This window comes from Notamacropus eugenii, chromosome 4 (genome assembly GCF_028372415.1).
Source record: "Notamacropus eugenii isolate mMacEug1 chromosome 4, mMacEug1.pri_v2, whole genome shotgun sequence".
In the NCBI taxonomy this organism is placed as follows: domain Eukaryota; kingdom Metazoa; phylum Chordata; class Mammalia; order Diprotodontia; family Macropodidae; genus Notamacropus; species Notamacropus eugenii.
The window spans coordinates 100565940-100589428 of NC_092875.1; positions in this window are offsets into that span (position 1 = coordinate 100565940).

Consider the following 23489-nt stretch of genomic DNA (forward strand, 5'->3'; position numbering starts at 1 on the left):
CTCATTTCCTATTTCCTATTTGTTGCTACTTTACACTGACAGCTCACATAGTTTCTTACAATAGTAACAGGTGGTTATCTGCATCTTAAGAAATACAATTTCAATATATATGACACTGTTGTCACTGGAGGCTGTTAGCACAGGAGTAAAACCAAGAGCAGTGGTTCAAATAGGAAAGAAAACCAAAGGCCAAGCATCGTTCTAACTCTCTAACCCCTGTCAAAGAAACCGCCATCTACCATGTGGTTTGCAGACTAGAACAAGTAACAGAATGTCTACACATTCTCCAAGGCATTTTTCTTACACAGTCACTTCTTTTCTGGCAAGAGACTCCTCAGGCTTCCACGCTCTGTATAGGGACGGAAAGACTGAACCTTGGGAGGTGAGAGAAGAACATGAAGTTTACTCTCATCACATTCCACTAAAGGAAGGAATAGAATGCACACTCATTTTGGTATGAAAACCTATCTTACAATACAGGAAACTGGGGGATGAGGGGATAAGCGGGGGGGGGGGGGGATAATGGAAGGGAGGGCATGGGGAGGAGGGAGCAATTTGAGGTTGACACTCATGGGGAGGGTCAGGATCAAAAGATAATAGAAGTAATGGGGGACAGGATAGGATGGAGGGAAATATAGTTAGTCTTATACAACACGACTATTATGGAAGTCATTTGCAAAACTACACAGATTTGGCCTATATTGAATTGCTTGCCTTCCAAAGGGAAGGGGTGGGAGGGAGGGAGGTAAAGAAGTTGGAACTCAAAGTTTTAGGAACAATTGTCGAGTACTGTTCTTGCCACTAGAAGATAAGAAATACAGGTAAAGGGGTATAGAAAGTTATCTGGCCCTACAGGACAAAAGAGAAGATGGAGACAAGGGCAGAGAGGGATGGTAGAAGAGAGAGCAGATTGGTGATAGGGACAATTAGAATGCTCGGTGTTTTGGGGGGGGGCAAAAGGGGAGAAAATTTGGAACCCAAAGTTTTGTTAAAATGAATGTTAAAAGTTAAATAAATAAAAAAAAGACTGAACCTTGTTGCATAATCTCTTATCATACTCGCCATTTTCAAAACAAATCATTATGTTAATTTCAGTTATTATGTGCTGTCCACTACATTTTTGGAGTTAGAGTAGGAGGGCAAGTTCATATCCTGATTCAGGCACCTCTTAATTGCAAAACCATAGACAAATCATTTAATTACTCTTAGTTCCAATTTCCTTATCTGTAAAATGGGAATGATAATTGTACCTACTTCACATGGTTGGGTAGATCAAATTAAACAACATGTAAAACATTTTACAAGCCTTAAGTTGCCACATAAATGTTATCTTTTTTAAAGTATTAATATTATCATGATTATAAAAGTTAAAAATTGCTATTTCATAATGTTTTACAACTTAAAAAAAACACTTCCCTTGAATAAAGAGTATCTTAGAGGATGTGCATTGTTATGAAGCAATCACATAGTTAATTGGATATATATTATAATAACATTATATTAGTTAACATTTCTATAACATTTTAAGCTTTGCAAAATGCTTTATTTATTATTTCATTTGATCCTGATCCAATCCAATCTAATAAACATTTACTAAGCATCTGCTATGTTCCTGGCACTGTTAAGAGATGGATGTCCTCATAATACATCTGAGAAATGAGTTATATTATCATCTATATTTCATAGATTTGGAAATTGAATCTGAGAGAACTTAGGATATTTGCCTAGGTTTACATGCTAGTATATATCAGAAATAGTACTTGAACCTATGTCTCCCTCTCTCCAGGGATCACCTCAATCTAGCATGCTGTCTCTTCAGAGATAAAAAGACTTAGATTTTGTGCCTTTAAGGCACTTACATTCCACTTGATGGGGCATGGAACAAAACATGTAAACAAAAGCACATAAATGATAATTATAGGAGAGAATGAAGACTAAAAACTAAGGGGATGAGGAAAGACTTTCCAAAGGAGGTGGGAGGCACATGAGATCTGAGTCTTGAGGGAAGCTGAAAGTTCATAAAATCATGAGTCTTGTACTAAAATAGACGTCACAAGTCCTATAACCTAAACCGCCATTTACCAAATCAGAAAACTGAAACCAAGGTTTGGCCTGGTCAATAAACATCAGTCATCTTATTCTCATCTCTAGATCTCCCAACACCTAACAGAGTGCCTTGAATATAAGAGATACTTAGAGTCAATGTTGTTTCTTCCTTTCTCTTAAAGTTTGTAGTCAAGTGCTTTCTCTTCACGTTTGACTCCATTTCTCCACTCATGAAATCACCAGTCTCAATTCAAATTCAATCTCCCAACTTGGGCAACAACATTTGAATACCACTTGGCCCCCTTGTCTCCATTTTGCTGCATCTCTGTCCATCCATTACCCCTTCTCTTATCCATAATTAACACTGCTACAAAAAAAAAAATTGTTCAAAATCCTTGAGTGACTCTCTAGTGACTTCAGTTAATGATAACAATAATAACAGCAGCAATAATTTGTTCTCAAATGTAATGTTCTTGATAAACTGTAAAATTTGGGACTAGCAATCCTTTTATTTTTTGTATGCTTATCTCTAGTGCTTAGCGCAGTGCCTGGTAGCTTAACACATGTTAACCATGTCTGGTGCTTAGTACATGCTGATGATCATCATTCTTTTCACTTGCTTTATGATCTAGCCAAAGTGGATTACTCATTGATCTACTATTTCATTATAATCTCTCTCATCTTAGCACATTTACCTATATTATCAAATTGACTTTTCCACCTGGAAAGCATTCATAGAATAATAGACCTAGAATTAGAACTTTAGACACCATTAAGTCAAACTGCCTCATTTAACATTTGAAATAAAACAAAGAACTGAGGGGCAGAGAGATTCAATGATTTAGGTCACATGGCTAGTTGGTGCTACAAGATTCAAACACAGGTCTTGCTGACTCCAACTGTAGTACTCTAACCCCTATTGACAAATGCCTCATATCCTGTTTCATCATGCATCACTCTGATTATATTTATCTATTAAAATTCTTCCTTTCTTTCAAAACCTTTGGTGGGAGTCACTTTCTACATGACGGGCTGCGTTCTCCTTCCCGAAATTTTCCTAGAACTCATTGTTTTATTCTTTCCCATTACTTCCATTACACTCTTTATGAATGCATATGTCTTATCATCTTCATGCTCAAGGACAAACTACTGTGCCACAAATATAGTAGGTGCTTAATATTTTTTCACGCATTGAAGAAATTTGAAAGTGTAAACGTCTGTGGTTCATGCCAATCAATCATCTGTTAAAAATGATAAGATGGTATGTATTGATTTATTTGTCCATTGAAAACAATGGATCAGTTACAGTGTGAAATAGGTATTAAGAAGGTATAGATATCAGTGTACCAATAAAAGATTTTGGGTTACGTAGAGATAGATTTTCATCAGTTCAGAAGTCTTTGAAAGCTATTGTTGGGTACAGTAAAAGGATGCTACACAGGAAACATGTTTGGATTATTTCATATAACTAGTCATTCTCCCTGAATTTTGCATAAAATAACATGTCAATATGGAGCTCAGTGATTCAAATATCTGGCAATTTAGTGGTGGAAGCCCCTAGTCAATCCTATGTAAGAAATTACTTGAGTGAGAGAAGAGCCTTAGCCTTAGCTTTAGCCTTGTGTTCTTGGTCTCCATCTTTCTTGCCATGGATCAGAGAAGAACATTGTGAACTTTAAAGAGCTCAAAAATTTTTAAACTTCTTATTGGAGCCTTAGTAGAACTATCTTTTTCCCAAAACATTTGAGGTAGTGGCTGCATTGGAAGCTGAGAGCAAAGTAGCCACCTGAAGAAAGGCAGTTTCAGAATCCTAAGAGAAGCCCAGGAGGGAAAGTTACACTGTATCTGAGGTGAATTTTCTGAAGACTCCAAAAAGAAGGGGAAAAAATGTCCAAGAACCAGATGCTGTGAGGCACATGATTGCCATCTGTGTTTTCTAAGCCTGAGATTGTTCTTTTCACAGTCTGTATATACTGGTAGGAAAGTCTTTTGGAACAAATTTTTGGGGGAGATTTCTTTTTTTTTTCTTTTTTACTAACTCTCTTATAAAAACCACCATAGTAAACATAATTTATTAAAAGCTAATTAAGTCTGGTTGACTAAATGATAGCAAGTTTTGATCATAGCATGTAGGGAGAGTATAGTGGGGATTCATGCATTATAGCATTTGAAAAGTAAGTCTTTGTCCCTTCAAAGTTCAACTTAGACCAGATCCCGGAGGTAATAAAGTAGCTGTCATGTATAAACTTTAGCCTTACAGTGTGATTAAAGATTGATAGAGTAGACCTAGAGCATGTGTTACAACACAGTCCAGGCCAGACATGAGGGGTATCAGAGTTCAATCAGCATGTTTTCATTTGTATGAAAGGAAATTTCATTACTTTCTATACTGCTTCCACTTCCCCCCCACCTGCCCCTACACACAACATTTTCCAATACAAAGAGAGAGCTGAGACTGGAATCCAAGAGTAAATATGGAAAAAATGTCACAAAGAGACTTTTTTTCTCTTGCCATAACCAATGTTCAAATAACTGTCAGAATTTGAGGCAGACTGGGATAAAAGGCAATTGAATAGATTCCCTGGTGGCTGCATGGGATATGATTCATGGAGACTTATTCATGGATTGCTTGGTGTCCTCTACAAAACCTCTGCATCCAATCTAGGTTGGTGACACTCGAACTGGGATTCAATCTAGTGTTTTAGCAGCTAATGTGACAAGCGGCCTTTTTTATGCTTGGAAAATGAAATCACTTTCCACTAACCCAGTGTTTACCTCATAGTAACCCCAGAGTTAGGTGGTGTGAGTAGGATTTTCCATATTTTACAGATGAGGAAACTGAGGCTTAAGGCGATGAAATTACATTAACTTGTCATCATTATCATTCTCATCATTATAGCAAGCTAGCATTTATATGGCACTTGAAGGTTTTGGAAGCATTTTGCAAAAGTTATCTCATTTTATACTCATAGTAACCCTGGGAAGAAGGTGATATTATTATCTTAATTTTACAAATGAGGAAGCTGAGATAAAATTGTTTACTCAGGGTCACAGAACTACTAAGTGTCTGAGGATAGATTTGAACTCAGTCTTCCTGACTCATGATCTAACAGTGTACCATAGTACCTAGCTCACATGATAAGGATTAATGAGCCACAAAATGACAGAATCTATATTTAAAATATGTCTTTGGACTCCCACTTCCATGATTATTTTTTTCTTTTTATTCTACCAAGATGTCTCCAAGGTGTGAGATTTCAAATGAGTCCGGTAGCCAGGAAGGCTAGAATCCTTAATAACTACTCTTTTTACAGTGCTTTATTGCTGGAAAAGCAGCTTTCTCAGAATGAACCTAAGAGATAGAAAAGTATTGTTATTCACAATTTGCAAAGAAATAGAGGTTAAATGACTTGTCAATATGATACAGGCCTTGAAACAAGTTGTTCTGAGCTCCAATCAATCCAAGATACTTTATTCTACATCATGCTATCCTTTTGTTATGGAATATATATATATTACAGATTCTTTTTATAGTATTTCTTGGAACCTGCCTAGACCAATTGCAAATGGTTTTGAGAAAGTGGCATTAGAAAGGGGAGAACAAAGCATCCTTAATGGTTATTGGTTCATAAAGGGGAAGATGAGAATACTATTTAGAACAGAAAAAAGGACCAGAAATGGAGATGTTGGAGTAACAAAGAAAAGTGTACTTGTCAGTTTTGCCCAAAACCTTGCTTGTCCCTTCCACTATTAGCCCTATCACAATCCACCTGGACCATGCAAGGTTGTATAGTTGATAGTGCATTTACCTGAGTATGGAATAAAAGTTTGAATCTGCCTCAATGAGTTTTTTCACCTGTCTAGGTCTTGGGTATTTCATCTATAAAATGATATAATTGGACCTAGTAGACCCCAAGATTCATTCCTACTCTACAGACATGACCTTGTTTTATCTGGAATGATGAAGAGGTCAGTTATAACTGCTGGCTAACCTTCAGTTTCTTCTTCTGTCACATGAGGATACCTCTTCTATCTGTCAGGATTATTTTGAACAGTGCTACCATAATTCAGAAAACTTCTCTGTATTCCTGGGCCTAGTAATATTTGCAAAAAACTACCTTTGCCCTGGAGCTTTCCTCCTTTTCCTAAAGGGCCTTCTTCCATTTGCCAAGAAACTTTATTGATGGGAAGCTACATAGTCCCATGCAATCCTGATAATTAGAACCTATCTACTTGAGACATCAGAGGTGGGAAACAAATTCACTGTGTTTGAGTAAACCTCTGATCCTTTTTGGAAAAGCTTGCTTCACTATCTTCCTCTCTTGGTGTTTGGAATTCACTGAGCTGTTGTATGCTGTCCTAGCATGTGTGTGGTAGGCATGTGCTGCCCCACTTTTGGAGGGGTAAGCTGCTGGCTCCAATGTGGGTTATCTGCAGTGTAGGAAACTGGAGTCCATCTGGTTTCTTCAATGATTTAACCAAGGGCAAGGAGTAAACTATTTGGAGTTTAGGCTCATAGGATTCTTCTTTATCCTACTTCATGGCCCAGTGGTCATTGAGTCCAGGGTCCAGAGACAATTTTCTTTGCATTTTTCCCATGTTTCTACTGCTCTTCATACTCTGTTCTTCAAGCTATGGGTTAAAACAGGTAAAATAAAGTTGTTGTTGTTTTCATTCACTGCTCAAGACAATTGTTTTGCTTAGGTGTCCTAAGATTTCTATCTCTTTCCCACTCATAAGTATAATAGATAAAAAGCAAACTGTAAATTTTTATACCCATGGAAAACATTATAGGAGAAGGGGAAGATTATATTCAAGTCTCGTTAAAAATGAGCCAAGCCTTGAAGATTCTCCCTTAGTTGTCCATAGAACAGTGAAAAAACAGTAAAAATTGTTATTTTTATGTAGGCTGTCATTTTCTTTACCCTTTGAATAGATTTTACACTATTTACAGAATAGCTATACTTCCTGCCCTGGGAATTCTTAACTTCCTGCTGTTCCTAGGATCAGAAATTCCATTTCCTGACTCTTCCCCCATGCCTAGAATTCTCTTCCTCTTCATCTCTGCTTCTTGGTTTTATGGACTTCCTTCAAGCCCCTAATAGAATCCTGCAATCTGCAAGTGACCTTTTACAGTGTCATTTCACTGCCTTCCATTTACACACATGTGGATTCTTATGTATGCATAGTCCTTTGCATCACATCTCTCCCCATTAGAATATGGGCGGGCTCCTGGAGGGCAGGGACCATTTAATTTTTTTTTTTTTACTTTTGTATCCCAGCTCTTAGCACCATGCCTGTCATGTAATAAGAATTTAATAAATGCTTCATCTTTTAGACTTTGTTACAAGTCTGAGTCATGGAGGTCCCTTATAATTAAAGTTATAATTCTAATGTAATTATAATTAATTATAATTTTAATTATAAGGTAGTTAGAATCTTTAGTTATCTTCCCACTGATTCCATCTTCTTTTTTATAGCAATATCCCATAAGTTCTTCACTTTAGAATTTTGAAATATCCTCAATACTGTCCTTTTGACTCTGACCATTGGCAACAGAACCAGATCTATGGCAGAGGTCATTAGGTGGCAGTACCTTGAAGTTGGTGGGAAGGTTGGGGGAAGAGTAGCCAAGTTTGGTACTTGGCTGTGGCTTTCCTGGCAAGCTGAGGAAAGAAAAGAGATGGCAAGGAGGAATCTGCCTCACTGTCTCTAGAGGGCTTGGACTAACCATTAGGGGACTTGTGATAACTGAGACTGGGGTTCTCTGTGTGATGAAAACCAAGAGGGAATTGTATGCCTTTTGTACTTTTAAAGCATGATATCAGTGACAAATTATGGCTTCATGTTTAACTCATCATTAATGGGCACTTTTGAGTCTTTTATGTTTTATGTATTATGTCACTTAGAGGAAATTAAAATACTTTTGGTGGAAACTGTATACATGAGCCAAACTTAAACTTTGGCTTAAATTGAGGAAGTAGGTGAGGGTGTAGATATAATAACCAAGGAATTAATGGAGAATGAACCACAACTCTTTCTTTAGGGGTTGGTTTCCCTTGTAGCTGAACCTGATCTGCAAAAACTGGGCCCAGAGTTAAAAGTCTCTTAATGAAAGAAATGGCAAGTGTACAAACAACTCCTCCCTCCAGTTCTGTGTTTTTTATAAATATAGTACGTATGTATGTATGCACAATACATATAGACATATATGTACACATATACATATAAATATATATGTATGCATATATAAAGCCTATCTTTTGTGTATGTATGTGCATCTTTTTATTTGTGCACATATTGTCTTCCCACTGGTATATTAGCTAGTAGGGCAAGGAGTCTTCTTCTTGTTTTTTCTGTATTCCTACCCCTTATCAAAGTACCAGATATATAGTAGGTACTGAATAAGTGCTTATTGATTGGTTGATCAAATTAAGAAGCCAGGATCTCAAGTCCCAGTTCTCTTCCTTATTATATATGTGCTTTTAAGGCAAATCATTTAATTTATCTGGTCCTCAGTTTCTTCCTTTTTAAAATCAGAAACTTGTACTAGATGACCCCTAAGATATATTACATCTCTTAATCTATCATCCTATGATCCACATGTTATATTACACTGTATTCTTGATAAAAGGGATTAATTATTCATGCAGTATGTTCTACATTTTACCATATCTGGGTCCTCTCTATTATGTTGTGATAGAAACATGGTGGATATGACATGTCCAGGTTTTCTAATAAAAGACATTGAAATCAATTATGGATTCTTAAAATGCTCAGGGCACAATGACCAGTCATTGACATAACTTCCTAGTAGCCTAAGTATAAAAAGCCAGAGCATGAGACGTCAGCAGATTCTTTCTTTGAGCAGACCAACATGGTCAAAAGAGAGGCAGGGAAGTTACACCTAACTAAAAGAATGCTATATCTGTGTTGAATATCCTCTCCCTCCTGTGGTTAAGCAGAACTTCTTTTCTTAGTGGCTAAATGTTTTATGAGTATTTCATTCAGATCTAACTTCAAATTTGAACTGCCAGACTTAGTCAGACTTGGCCTGCAACAAATGGTTCAAAAGAAAGAACAATGAGTTTGTAGTTAGGAGACATAATTCAAATCATAACTTTACGATGACTTTCTGATTTTAACTAATTCTTTCTTTTTGAGATTCAGTTTCTTTATTTATGAAATATGGGCTACATGCTCTCTAAGAATCATTTGGACAGTAAATCCTACATAAGACTCTATTATAATTGACAAAGTGAATAGTAAATAATATGGTTTATGTCCCTTTAATAAGAATACACATTTAAGGGGAGGAGCCAAGATGGTGGAGTAGAAGGACAGACCTATAGAAGTTCTTCCACCACAGCCTATAAAATATCTGTAAAAAATGACGCAAAAATTTCTAGAGCAACAGAAGGCACAAACCAACAGAGCGAAGGAGATTTCCAGACCAAGACAGCCTGGAAGGTCCACACAAAAGGTCTATCATAATGGACTTGAGTTGGAATACAACCTGTGGGACATAGCTCAGCCTTGGCCAGTAGTGCGATAGGGACAGGACTGGAACAGGCTTCAGGGCTCAGAATCCCAGGTAGCAACGGCAGTTCCCAGATTCCTCAAACTCCAAAGACAGCTTCAAAGGTCAGTGAAAAAGCTCTTTCACCCGGATGAGAAAGGGGCAGGGTCCTCCACTAGCTCTGGCCCTAGTCTTCAGCAGCAACACCATTCATTTTTGGAGCTTCTGTCAAAAGACTCCAGGGGAATTGAGCCACTGATCTGGATCTCAGCCCTGAGTGGCATCCTTGGGGTAAGTAGGAGTACTGGCTAGTGGAGCTGGTGGAGGCTCTGAACAGGGAATTCTACTTACAGATCCTGGACAGAAAAGCTTGTGGTTGCTCCCAGACCAGAGTGCAGGCCAAGAGAAGAGTAAACACCTCTCCCATGATTGTTCCACTTTGGAGAATCTGAGAATTTACAGGTCTCTAGAATATATTCTCCACTTGACAAAATACTCAAAAGTCAGTAACTGGCTGAGAAAATGCCCAAAAAGGGGGAAAAATGACACTGGAAGAACAATACATACCATCAGAGGGAAGAAATAAAAGTCAAGTCTTCTGCATCCAAAACATCCAAAATAAATATGCAATGGTCTCAGGCCATGGAAGAGCTCAAGAAGGATTTTGATAATCAAGTAAGAGAGGTGGAGGAAAAATTGGGAAGAGAAATGAGAGCAATGCAAGAAAATCATGAAAAGCAAGCCAACAGCTTGCTAAAGAAGACCAAAAAAAATGCTGAAAAAATAACATCTTTAAAAATAGACTAACTCAAAATTGAGTTTTGAATGCTGTGGATAAATTCACCTACCTTGGTAGTGTGCTTTCCAGGGATGTACACATTACAATGAAGTTGATGCACACATTGCCAGAGCCAGCTCAGTGATTGGGAGGCTCCAAAGAAAGGTTTGGGAGAGAGGAGGTATTAGACTGACTACCAAATTGAAGATCTACAGAGCTGTTGTGATGATTCCATTGCTATAAGCTTGTGAAACATGGACAGTCTAACACACTGTGCCAGGAAACTGAATTGTTTCAATTGGAATTGTCTTAGGAAGATTCTGAGGATCACTTGGCAAGACAAGTTACCAGACACTGAAGTCCTAGCTCAAGCTGAACTTCCAAGCATTCAAACTATGCTTCAGAGAGCACAATTGAAATGGGCTGGCCATGTTGTTCAAATGCAAAATGTACGCTTGCCAAAAAGACTATTTAATGGAGAACTTGCATGGGGCAGGTAATCACATGGTGGTCAGAGGAAGCAATACAAGGGCACTGTCAAGATCTCTCTCAAGAATTTTGGATTTGACTATATAACATGGGAGACACTAGCATAGGACTGCTCAGCATGGAGTGCCCACATAAGAAAAGGTGCTGTGCTCTTTCAGCAAAGCAGAATTGAGACAGCACAAAGTAAATGCAGGATGCACAAATTTGGGATATCCACCCCAAATATTCATATGGATTTTCTGTGCCCAACCTGTGCTAGAACATGTCAAGCTCACATTGGTCTGATCAGCTACAGTCAGACACACTGAAATTACACTTTGCAGTGGTGATGTCAGTTTGGTCCTCCTTGAAGACAAAGGACAACAACCAAACCAAACCAACTCAAAATGGCAAAGAAGGTTCAAAAAGTCAATGAGGAGAAGAATGCTTTAAAAAGCAGAATTAGCCAAATAAAAAAGGAGGTTCAAAAGCTCACTGAAGAAAATAAGTTTTTAAAACTCAGAATAGAGCATATTGAAGCTAATGACTTTATGAGAAATCAAGAAATTACAAAACAAAACCAAAAGAATGAAAAAATGAAGACAATGTGAAATATCTCATTGGAAAAACAACTGACCTGGAAAACAGATCCAGGAGAGACAATTTATAAATTATGAGACTAGCTGAAAGACATGGCAAAAAAAAGTCTAGACATCATCTTTCATGAAATTTTCAAGGAAAATGTCCCTGATATTCTTGAACAATAGGATACAATAAATTTTGAGACAATCCACCAATCACCTTCTGAAAGAGAACTAAAAAGCAAAACTCCCAGAAACATTGTAGCCAAATTCCAGTGTTCCCAGATCAAGGAGAAAATATTGCAAGCAGTCAGAAAGAAACAATTCAAGTATTGTGGAAATACAATCAGGATAACACAATTATCTATCAGCTTCTACATTAAGGGATCAAAGGGCTTGGAATAGGATATTCCAGAAGTCAAAGGAACTAGAATTAAAACCAAGAATCACCTACCCAGAAAAACTGAGTATAATACTTCAGGGGGAAAATTGGTCTTTCAATGAAATAGAGGACTTTCAAACATTCTTGATGAAAAGACCAGTGCTGAATAGAAAATTTGACTTTCAAACACAAGAATCAAGAGAAGCATGAAAAGGTAAACAGGAAAGAGAAATCATAAGGGACTTAGTAAAGTTGAACTGTTTACATTCCTATATGGAAAGATAATATTTGCAACTCTTGAAACTTTTCTCAGTATTTGAGTAGTTGGGGGGAGGGGATTACACACACACACACACACACGTATACATATAGACAGTGGGCACAGGGTGAGTTGAATAGGAAGGGATGATATCTAAGAAGATAAAATTAAGAGGTGAGAGAGGAATATATTGACAGAATAAAGGGAGAAATGGAATGGGGGAAATTTTCTCTCATATAAGAGGCAAGAAAAAGTTTTTTCAATGGAGTGGGAAAAAGGGAGGTGAGAGGCAAAAAGTGAAGCTTGCTCTTATCACATTTGGCTTAAGGAAGGAACAACATGTACCCTTAATTTGGTATGAAAACTTATCATTCACTGCAGGATAGTAGGGGAGAAGGGGATAAGTGTGGGGGGGGGTATGATAGAAGGGAGGACAAATGAGAGGAGACAGTAATTAGAAGTAAACACTTTAGGGGAAGGCCAAGGTGAAAAAGAGAGGATAGAATAAATAGGGAGCAAGATAGAAAATATAGTTAGTTTTCACAACCTATTATGGAAGTCTTTTGCAAAACTACACATATATAGCCTGTATTGAATTGCTTGCCTTTTCAGTGGGGATGGATGAGGAGGGAGGAAAGAAGAAGAGTTGGAACCCAAAGTTCTAAACATGAATGTGGAGAATTGTTTTTGCATGCAACTGAGAAATAAGAAATACAGGTAATGGGGTATAGAAATCTACCTTGCCTTACAAGAAAAGAGAGATAGGCATAAGGGAAGGGAGGGGTTTGATAGAAGAGAGTACAGATTGGGGGAAGGGGTAATCAGAATGCATGGTGTTTTGGGGTTGGTGGAGGGGACAGATGGGGAGAAAATTTAGAACTAGAAATTTTTTGGAAATGAATATTCAACACTAAAAATAAATGAATAAATTTAAAAAAGATTACACAATTAATAAGTAAGTGGACCAGGATTCTAACCCATATTCAAGGTAACTCAAGTAGCAGGTCTCTAAGGTTTATCCTATGGTTAATAACATTGGTATTTGAGAAGTGCTATAGAAATCATTACCAAGTGTACTTATGACTGGAAAGGGAAATAGGTTGTTCATATACTGAGAAAATGAGAGGCATAAGAAAATAACACATTAAGTGTTGTGCCTCACGTCCATAAGAAATGAAAAGAACAACAGTTTGGTCATTCAGGAAAACAATTTAAAATTGTATCCTAAAAGTTATTCAACTCTATATACCCTTTGACCTAGTGATACCAGTAAAGGGTCTATACCAAAACTGATAAAAGGGAAAAGGAAAACAACCTATACATACAAAAATGTGTGTAACAGCTCCTTTGGGGTAGTAAAAAATTGGAAACTAAGGGGTCGCTCAACAATTGGAGAATGACTGACTCCATTGTGGTTTATGAAGGTAAAGTAATGGTACTGTGCCAAAAGAAATTATCAAAGAGGCTATTTAAGAGAAATAAGGAAAACAATTAATAAATAAAGCAACATTCTAAAACTAAAGAACGGCTTTAAAATACTTAAGAACTGTGATCAGTGCAATGACCAACCATGATTCTAGGGATGAGTGATCATTCATGCTACCCACTTTCTGGTGGTAAAGAGACTTAAGATATATTTCTGTACACAGATAAGGTGAGCATGTATTTTTACTTATGTCGATTATTTATATAGGTTTGTTTTTCCAGGGGAGGAAGAAAAATAAATGCTTTTAAACTGAAAATATATTTTAATATTAAATACAATTCACAGATTGCCCTACCCCATACTGTCTGTGTTTAAGAGGTCTAAGGACAAAGGAACAGTCTGACAGTGCCACAGGGACAAATGTTCATTATGTCAAATGGGATTCTTGTGATACTGCCGAAGCAGCAAGATCTTCAGAAGCAGGAGGCAGGTCAAACAAGCAAGCTGCTCTAGCTTATATTCATGAACAGAAAAGGCTCTGACCAGGGAAGGGATGCCAGTGGGATGAGTCATCTACAAGCGAAAAGTAACAAGAGAGATTTTGTCACATGTGGGGATTTATGTAGGACCTAGAATGGGGTTAGGGCATTTACCTTCTTTCCTAAACCCTTAGACAAAGGGGTTAGGTATAGCCAGTACCAGATACCAAATCAGCTCCACCAAGGCAAAGGGAGGGACAGTACTCTCAGGCGATGATAAGGAGGCCTAGGACTCCATTTCTGGTTCACCAATTGGGAAACTGAGGTGGTAAGAGAAGGTTCTTTTTAGTGAAGGTCCTGGGCCTTTAAAATTGCAGTGTCAGGTGTACCAGAGTTCATTGGTCAAATTTCACTATATGTGTGGTGGTAGAGAGAAAAAGACAGATACAGAGTGTGAGAGAGAGACAGAAAGAGACAGTGACAGAGAGACAGAGAGAGACAGAGACATAGATAGAGACAGAGACAGAGAAAGACAGAGAGAGACAATCAGAGAGAGACAGGGAAAGAGACAAGATATTTGTCTCCATCATATGATTTCAGGCAAGGCCCTCAACATACCTTGGTGTCAGTTTCCTCATACATAAAAAGAAGATATTTATGGTGCCTTCTGGTTCCCTTTCTAGTTGTACACACATGGTAAGAGTTGCAGAGGGATCTTCAGCTCCTCTTTACTTCCATCTCCTCATTATCTCAAACACCTCATATCATCACCTATCTTTGGAGTCGTATATAACTAGGACTCTCTTAGGAATAAGTGTAAGAGACAAGTTTAGCGCACTAGGTTTGTTGGGTGTGTGTGTATGTGTTTGTGTGTGTTTTCCCCTAGAACATCCTATAAACAAACACATTTGCATGTGTCATTAACAAGAAGGATTTATGAAGTTTTCATAAATATTTCTAATCACTGGATTTACAATTAAACTTATGCTTGTGTGTGAGTTTAACCAAGTCAGAGTACTTTTGTATCCTTCATATTTTTTGATTGTTACAATTTTTGAAGGATGATTACATGGATCTTTCCCTGCTTCTAGGGGACACCTGCCACCTACAATGAACACAGAAACAAGCCATCCTATTACCTGACCTCTTGCTGATTGTAAAGGAATGGGAAAAGATCCTGTTCCATCCTGCTTCCTCAGCCTATCTCCTAGACGATCCTATTTGTTCTTGTTAACCTAGTTGGAGAGAAATGTCATTTAACATAAGATCCCTCTTCTTCCATCCTCATCTCACATCAGTCACATACCGTCTTTCATTATCTCTTTCTTCACCCCTATCTAACATAAAATGATGTCTCCTGCCCTTAATGTACATCCCTCTGTATTCACAACTGATCTGTTTGCATCTCATCTTCTCCAGCAGCCTAGATCTTTGTAATAGCCTTCTGATTGTTCTCCTTACCTCAAATCTCTTCCCACTACTATCCATCCTCCATTCTTCTGTGATATCTTCTGAAAGTACAAATCAGATGACATCACTTCTTATTCAATAAATTCCAGTGGCTCCCAATCAGATCTAAGATTAAATCATAACCTGGCCCCCTCTTACCTTTTTGGGTTTCTGCATTCACTCTCTACCACATATTCTTCAGTACAATCACACTAGCCTCTTTGTTTTTCCTCAGACACAACACTCCAACTCATAATTCCATCCATTTTTACTGACTGCCCTTCCATCCCCATGTCTGAAATTCTGTCCCTCCTAGTTTCTGCCTCCTGAGTTTTCTGGCCTTCTTCAAGTCCCAGATAAAACCCCACCTTCTACAAAATACTGTTCCTGATTCCTCTGAATTCTAGTGTTTCCCCTCTGTTGAGGGAATTATCTCCAATTTCGTAGTTTGTTTGTACATAACATTTTGGATATTATCTCTTCAATTAAAGTGTGAGCTCCTTAATAAAAGGAACTGTCTTTTGGCTTTCTTTTAATCCCCATCACTTAGTTCATAGCCTGGCACATATTAGGGGCTTAATATATGCTGATTGACTGACTGATTAGTTTCCCAAGGATTAAGTAGTGTTCCCAAGCTCACTCATTCATTAAACAAGCATGAATAGGCAACTCTTGAAAAACTTTTTCAGGAACTAGGATGGATACAAAGATGAATAAAGCAAAACCCTGTTTCTCCTCCAGATAATTATCAAGTAAGTGGTATTGCCCTTTTGTTCCATTCAATATGGTTTTTTTTTAATTTTATTGTTGTGTGGCAAACATCTAGTCTCACTTTCCCACAACAAAACTGACTAATTTCTCCTCTCATTATTTTTGGTATTTATTGTAATGAAGTTGACTCAAGGCCCCTTTATGGTCCACACACATCCCCACATTTTTAAGTGCCAGTGATTAGCACCCAGTTCCATTTTGCCAATTAGAAACAATTAGTTTACATAAGGAAATTTACTTGGAAGATACAGCAAGAAGAGTATTATAAACATTACCTTCCTCCAAAGACTCTGAGGGACAGTCTGTCACATACCATCTTGCTCCTGATGAGAGTGGGCTCTGAATTAACACAGGTCCTATATAGTACTGACCATGTTCCACGTGTGAAATCACTCTGGATGAAACCTTATTTCATGTAGAAATTGGCTAATTCTCTTCTGAAACATTGTTCTTCATTTCTTGTTCCTCAGAACTTCAAAGTTGGTGTGGATGGCTGCAGAACCTGGCCTAGGTTTCACTCTCTAACTTCCATTTCCAATATCCTTCCCCTAAAATGAAAGAATCAACTCCAAGATAGATAACCAAGGCCCATATAGATGGGAGCCTTGGGTGGGTAGGGGGCTCAGGGTCTTTCTTCTTGTAGCCTTGTCTCTCTTCGCTGACCAGAACTCTGGGAGCAGAAAAACTAGAGAAGAAGATGTTCTAGTTGACTAATGAATGTATCCCCATGTCTAGTTACACAGTCAATCCAAGAGGTTTCTCTTTATATGGTTAGCAGACAGTTACGTATTATAGGATATCTACACATACTCCAAAATTCACATCAGCTGAGCACCAGTTTGAAGTTCATAAGAACTCTGCACTTGACCAATGCCCAGTGATAGTTCTTTGTTATCACACTTGTTATTTGCCTTAAATTTCTCCTACTCCAACCTTTATTATTTTGTGTAGCCAAGAAATACAATTAAATATGACTACATGAAACTTCCAACACTTTTAATAGTATATTCCATATTCATTCAACATCCATAGTCTCCATCTCTCTGATGACATGTTTCTTTGTCAATTCTCTGGGATGGAGATTATTCATGAGACCTCATTAATGTTTAACTTTCTTTATTGTTACTTCCTGTTGAAGCTGTTTTACAATGATAAAGGTGAACAGAGTGAGACTAAGGACTAACTCTCTATTGGATGGTCACATATTCTGATGCTTCCCATTGTAATAAGACATTTTTCATGGAGCATTTCAGGGTATTATAGAAACTCTGAAATTTTCCAATTAGAAATGATGACAAAAGTGATTTTAGTTGTGAAGATCTAAAGATCATAAATATGTTCAATAAATGTTTCTTGAAATAAGAGGAGAGAAAAGGAAAGGAGAGAAGAGAAAGGAAAGGAGAGGAGAAGAGAGTACAGGAGGGGAGATGGGAGGAGAGGATGAATGCAAAGATAAGGGGGAAATGTATATATGAACATAATGTTAATCATTTTCTGCCTGAATATATAAATATATGTTAAAAATAAGGGTAGAGGAGGATTTAAGAAAATGATGAACAAGTGAGACATTACGTAGAAAATCTGCAAGTTTTCTCTTAATGATATTACAGCTAGAATATATGGATATTTGTAAAGTTTGCAAAGTACTTCTTATGTGTTAATGTATTTGATCCTTACAAAAGCCCTGAGCCAAATGTTACTATTACTGCTCTTTCATAGATGAGGAAACTCAGATACAGAAGATTTATGTGATTTGATTGTGTTCATACAGGGAGTATTTAAGGCAAGGGTATGAAACTTGCAGCCTGAAGGCCACATATATACTTCTAGGTCCTTGGGTGCAGCCTTTGGAATGAATCCAAGTTTTACAGAACAAATCCTTTTATTAAGGGGATTTGTTCTGTGAAGTTTGAGTTCAGTCTGAGGGCTGCACTTGAGAACCTAGGGGGATACATGTGACCTCAAGGTTGCAGGTTTCCCACTTTGATCTAAGGCAAGATTTGAACTAGCGTCTGACTCCAAGTACAATGTTTTATTCACTGTGCCACTTAACTGATACCTATTCCATGATTTCTGACTTGCTCTTTGTTAATTCACCAAACAGTGACCTGTTTTTGGTGAGGGACCCTATTTTCATTACCTATTAAGTTGAAAAGAAATATTATAGCCTTCTGAGAATGATATTCATAGAGTTTGAAATATGACAGAGCAGAAAGAAGTGACATTCTGAACATAACCATCAAATCAGCAGAGACACATATGAATGAAAGTGGAGCAGCACTTTTTCTGTTCCTCAAAGGGAGGATCAAGGTCAGCGTATGCAAGAGAAAATGATGTCATGGACCAAGGTAGTTAAATACAATTTCATCTTATAGCTTACATATGTGGACATGTTGGGGTGGGTGTGGGGAAGCAAGGAAGGAGAAAGGCACAGACAGAAAAAAGAGGGCATAACATAAGAAAAAAGTGGGAGAGATGACTTCAGAGATGAAAAAAAGGAAAGAGATGAGGAAAGAGATACAGGGAGAGACATAGACCAAGACAGAGATAAGAGAGGAGAGAACTGTGAGAGAAAAAAAGGATAAAAAGTTTCAGAGATGAGAAACAGATGGAAAGGGGGTGGTGGAAAAGACAGACAAAAGGATAGAAATAATAGAGAAAAATCGATTGAGATATAGGGAGAAAATGAGAAATTGAGGGAAGAGGAAAGGAATTAGGGGAAACAGAAGAAGAAAATTAGGGTGGGAAGAAAGAGAGAAACAGAAAAAAGAAAATAGAGACAAGTAGGGGGAAACCCTAAAACAGCAGAGGAAGAAAGGGAAGAAAATGCAAAGGGAAGGATCGTGGGGACAAAGTCAGGCAAGGGTAAAGGAAAAACACTGTTTGCATCAGATTACTAATAGGGGTTTTTTCCCCCTAAAATTCAATTGTCAAGCTGATTCAACTGTTTGGAAACACTTTCAGTACTTATTCCTACAGGTCTGGGAATCAGAGCCTGATAATTCTATATGGAATTGTTTGAAGGTTTAATGAGGTGGACAAATTACATGCCTAAGCAAGTTTACGAAAATGTCTGATCTGTAGACTTAGCTTTAAATTAAGTTGAATTGGAGCACTTTCCACTACATTACAGTAGTTTCCTATGTTGTCTCATCTGCTAGACAAAACTATCCATCTTTCAAGCAAATATTCCACCATAAAATTACTAGCACTCCATGATGAAGCTGAACATAACCTAGGATAATTAAAGAAAAGCTAAGTTCAGATGTAGCTGGAGAATACAGAGAGGAGGAGTGGTCAGTTATGGAAGGATTCTTGGGGGATGTTTTTTCAACCCAGTGATTAAGATAGTAATGAGAGGGGTGGAGCCAAGATGGCAGAGTAGAAAGACACACATACAGAGGCTGCCCCCACACAGCCCATAAAACACCTGTAGAGAGGGACTCTTAAGAAATTTTGGAGCAGCAGAAGTGGAGAACAACAGAGTGGAGGAGATTTCCAGCCCAGGGTGACCTGAAAGACCCACAGGAAACATCAGTTGCACTGAATGCAGAACGGAGCTCTGAGCATGGAGCCCAGCCCAGCCTTGGCCTCACTCACGCACACGGCTCATGAAGAGCCCTCTAGGGCAGAATCTCCAGTTGAGGAACCCCCAGTCCCAGCAGAAGCTGGATTGCAGATCCCTCAACCCACAGGCTCCAAAGGTCAATGACAAGATTTATTCAGCTGCCCAGGAAGGGAGAAGGGCCTTCACCTTGGGCAGGCAGCAGGAGTTCTTAGGGCAGCCCCTACAGCAGCTTGATACTGTTGCTTGATCGTAAAAACCCCTAGGGGCACTGAAGAGGTGAGTCTTACCTCAGCCCTATGTAGATGCCCTGAGTCAGCTGGCCTTTGTCTCACACTGAACAGAAGCCCTGTCCCCATAGCTTGACTGAATCTTCCCCCCTCCCCCCCAGTGCTAGCTTGGCAGAACTGGAAATCAGGTGCCTGTGGAGAGGAAACTCTGCTAAGATTCTGGGCAGAAAAACCCTTCCCTACATCCAGACCAGTACACACTTGATTGTGCCACCTTGGAGGAACTGATATCTTACAGGTCCCCAGAGTATACCCTACTCTTGACAAAGGACCCAAAAGAGAAGGAACTGGTTAGGAAAATGCCCAAAAAAGGGAAAAAAATAAGACTACAGAAGGTTACTCTCTTGGTGAACACATATCTCCTCCCTTCTTTTCTGATGAGGAAGAACAATGTCTACCATCAGGGAAAGACATAAAAGTCAAGGCTTCTGTATCCCAAACATCCAAAATAAATATTCAGTGGGCTCAGGCCATGGAAGAGCTCAAAAAGAATTTTGAAAATCAAGTTAGAGAGGTGGAGGAAAAACTGGGAAGAGAAATGAGAGAGATGCAAGAAAAGCATGAAAAGCAGGTCAACACCCTGCTAAAGGAGACCCAAAAAATGCTGAAAAATTAACACCTTGAAAAATAGGCTAACTCAATTGGCAAAAGAGGTTCAAAAAACCAATGAGGAGAAGAATGCTTTCAAAAGCAGAATTAGCCAAATGGAAAAGGAGGTTCAAAAGTTCACTGAAGAAAATAGTTCTTTCAAAATTAGAATGGAACAGATGGAGGCTAATGACTTTATGAGAAACTAAGAAATCACAAAACAAAACCAAAAGAATGAAAAAATGGAAGATAATGTGAAATATCTCATTGGAAAAACAACTGACCCAGAAAATAGATCCAAGAGAGATAATTTAAAAATTATGGGACTACCTGAAAGCCTTGATCAAAAAAAGAGCCTAGACATCAGCTTTCATGAAATTATCAAGGAAAACTGCCCTGAGATTCTAGAACCAGAGGGCAAAATAAGTATTAAAAGAATTCACTGATCACCACCTGAAAGAGATCCAAAAAGAGAAACTCCTAGAAACATTGTGGCCAAATTCCAGAGTTCCCAGGTCAAGGAGAAAATATTGCGAGCAGCTAGAAAGAAACAATTCAAGTATTGTGGAAATACAATCAGGAAAACACAAGATCTAGCAGCTTCTACATTAAGGGATCGAAGGGCATGAAATATGATATTCCAGAAGTCAAAGGAACTAGGACTAAAACAAAGAATCACCTACCCAGAAAAACTGAGTATAATACTTCAGGGGAAAAAATGATCTTTCAATGAAATTGAGGACTTTCAAGCATTCTTGATGAAAAGACCAGAGCTGAAAAGAACATTTGACCTTCAAACACAAGAATCAAGAGGAACATGAAAGGGTAAACAGCAAAGAGAAATCATAAGGGACTTACTAAAGTTGAACTGTTTACATTCCTACATGGAAAGACAATATTTGTAACTCTTGAAACTTTTTTCAGTATCTGGGTAGTTGGTGGGATTACACACACACACACATACACACACACACACATACACACACACAAACAGAGAGCACAAGGTGAATTGAACAGGATGGGATCATATCTTAAAAAAATGAAATTAAGGTGTGAGAGAGAAATATATTTGGAGGAGAAAGGGAGAAATGGAATGGGGCAAATTATCTCTCATAAAAGAGGCAAATAAAAGACTTTTCAGTGGAGGGAAAAGAGGGGAGGTGAGAGAAAAAGCATGAAGCTTACTCTCATCACATTTGACTAAATGAAGGAATAAAATGCACACTCATTTTGGTATGAAAACCTATCTTACAATACATGAAAGTGGGGGAGAAGGGGATCAGCAGGGTGGGGGGGATGATAGAAGGGAGGGCAGTGGGAGGAGGGAGCAATTTGAAGTCAACACTCTTGGGGAGGGACAGGATCAAAAGAGAGAATAGAAGCAATGGGGGGCAGGATACGATGGAGGGAATTATAGTTAGTCATACACAACATGACTATTTTGAAAGTGATTTGCAAAACTACACAGATATGGCCTATATTGAATTGCCTACCTTCTCAAAGGGAATGGGCAGGGAGGGAGGGATGGGGAGAAGTTGGAACTCAAAGTTTTAGGAACAACTGTTGAGTATTGTTCTTGTAACTAGGAAATAGAAACACAGATAATGGGGTATAGAAAGTTATCTTGCCCTACAGGACAAAAGAGAAGATGGGGATAAGGGAAGGGAAGGATGTTAGAAGAGAAGGCAGATTGGCAATAGGGGCAATTAGAATGCTCGGTATTTTGGGGTGGGGGGAGAGGAGAAAGGGGGAGAAAATTTGGAACCCAAAATTTTGTGGAAATGAATGTTGAAAAGTTAAATAAATAAATAAATTTTTAAAAAGATAGTAATGAAGTTGTATTTACAGACATCATGTGGGGTAGTATTCCAGAGAGATAATTAGCTTGCATACACACATTTGAGGAAGATAAGGAGGGATGTGAGTAGGTAATGATAATGATGTTGGTAATACCAATGACAATAATAATAATAATAATTACTAATAATAATCTAAAACTTACATAGTGATATAATGTCAAATATTATCTCACATTTACCACACAACCACCCTTGGAAGTGCTAGAGATGTTATTATTACACCCATTTTACTGATGAAGAAACGGAGGCAAACAGCTATAAAAAGTTGCTTTTCCTTCTGTGCCCAGAGTCACATAGCTAGTAAGTATCTGGGGCTGAATTTGACCCTAAAGAAGTGGAAAATATAATTGTTGAAGGAACATTTTGCATTGGATCTTATTCTTTTGTTTATATATTATATCTGCCTTCCTGCTTCCCCATATATTAAATAAGAAAGCAATATGATAAATTAACAATAAATCAATAATTAATATATACCTATAGAAGATATAAAATGTAATCAATTAATATGTTATAGTATGATGTGTTACTATGATAATGGTACATTAATACTAATAAAATATCATAATATTAAACTATGAAATCAGTATAAAGGAATAAGTCTGTTTTTTTTTTATTTCCACATCCCCCAAACTAGCAAAATATCTTGATCAATGCTTGATTTATCTCTACTGAATTGAACCTCATTTTTCCTTGACCTTTAGAATAAACTTCAGCCATAGAGAGAACCCCAATCCTAGCAGTTTCTCCAACATGGGAAAATAGCTCTGACCGGAGTGTAGGAAGGTAACTCATTTACTCACTGAAAGTCATAACCCTTTCCCAGGTCACAAAGAGAGTGCCCTCAAAATAAGATATGGTTTGTTTAATGGTTTTGTTTTATGTTTTATGGTCTGAAGGTACAAATGAATCTGTGACCTATGTGCTTAAAGTTTCCTAGTAGTATCAACAGACATAGAAGGGGGTATAAATATATAGAGAGAACTAAGATAGTAGGATGTATTAAATGTGTTTTTATTTACTCCTGTG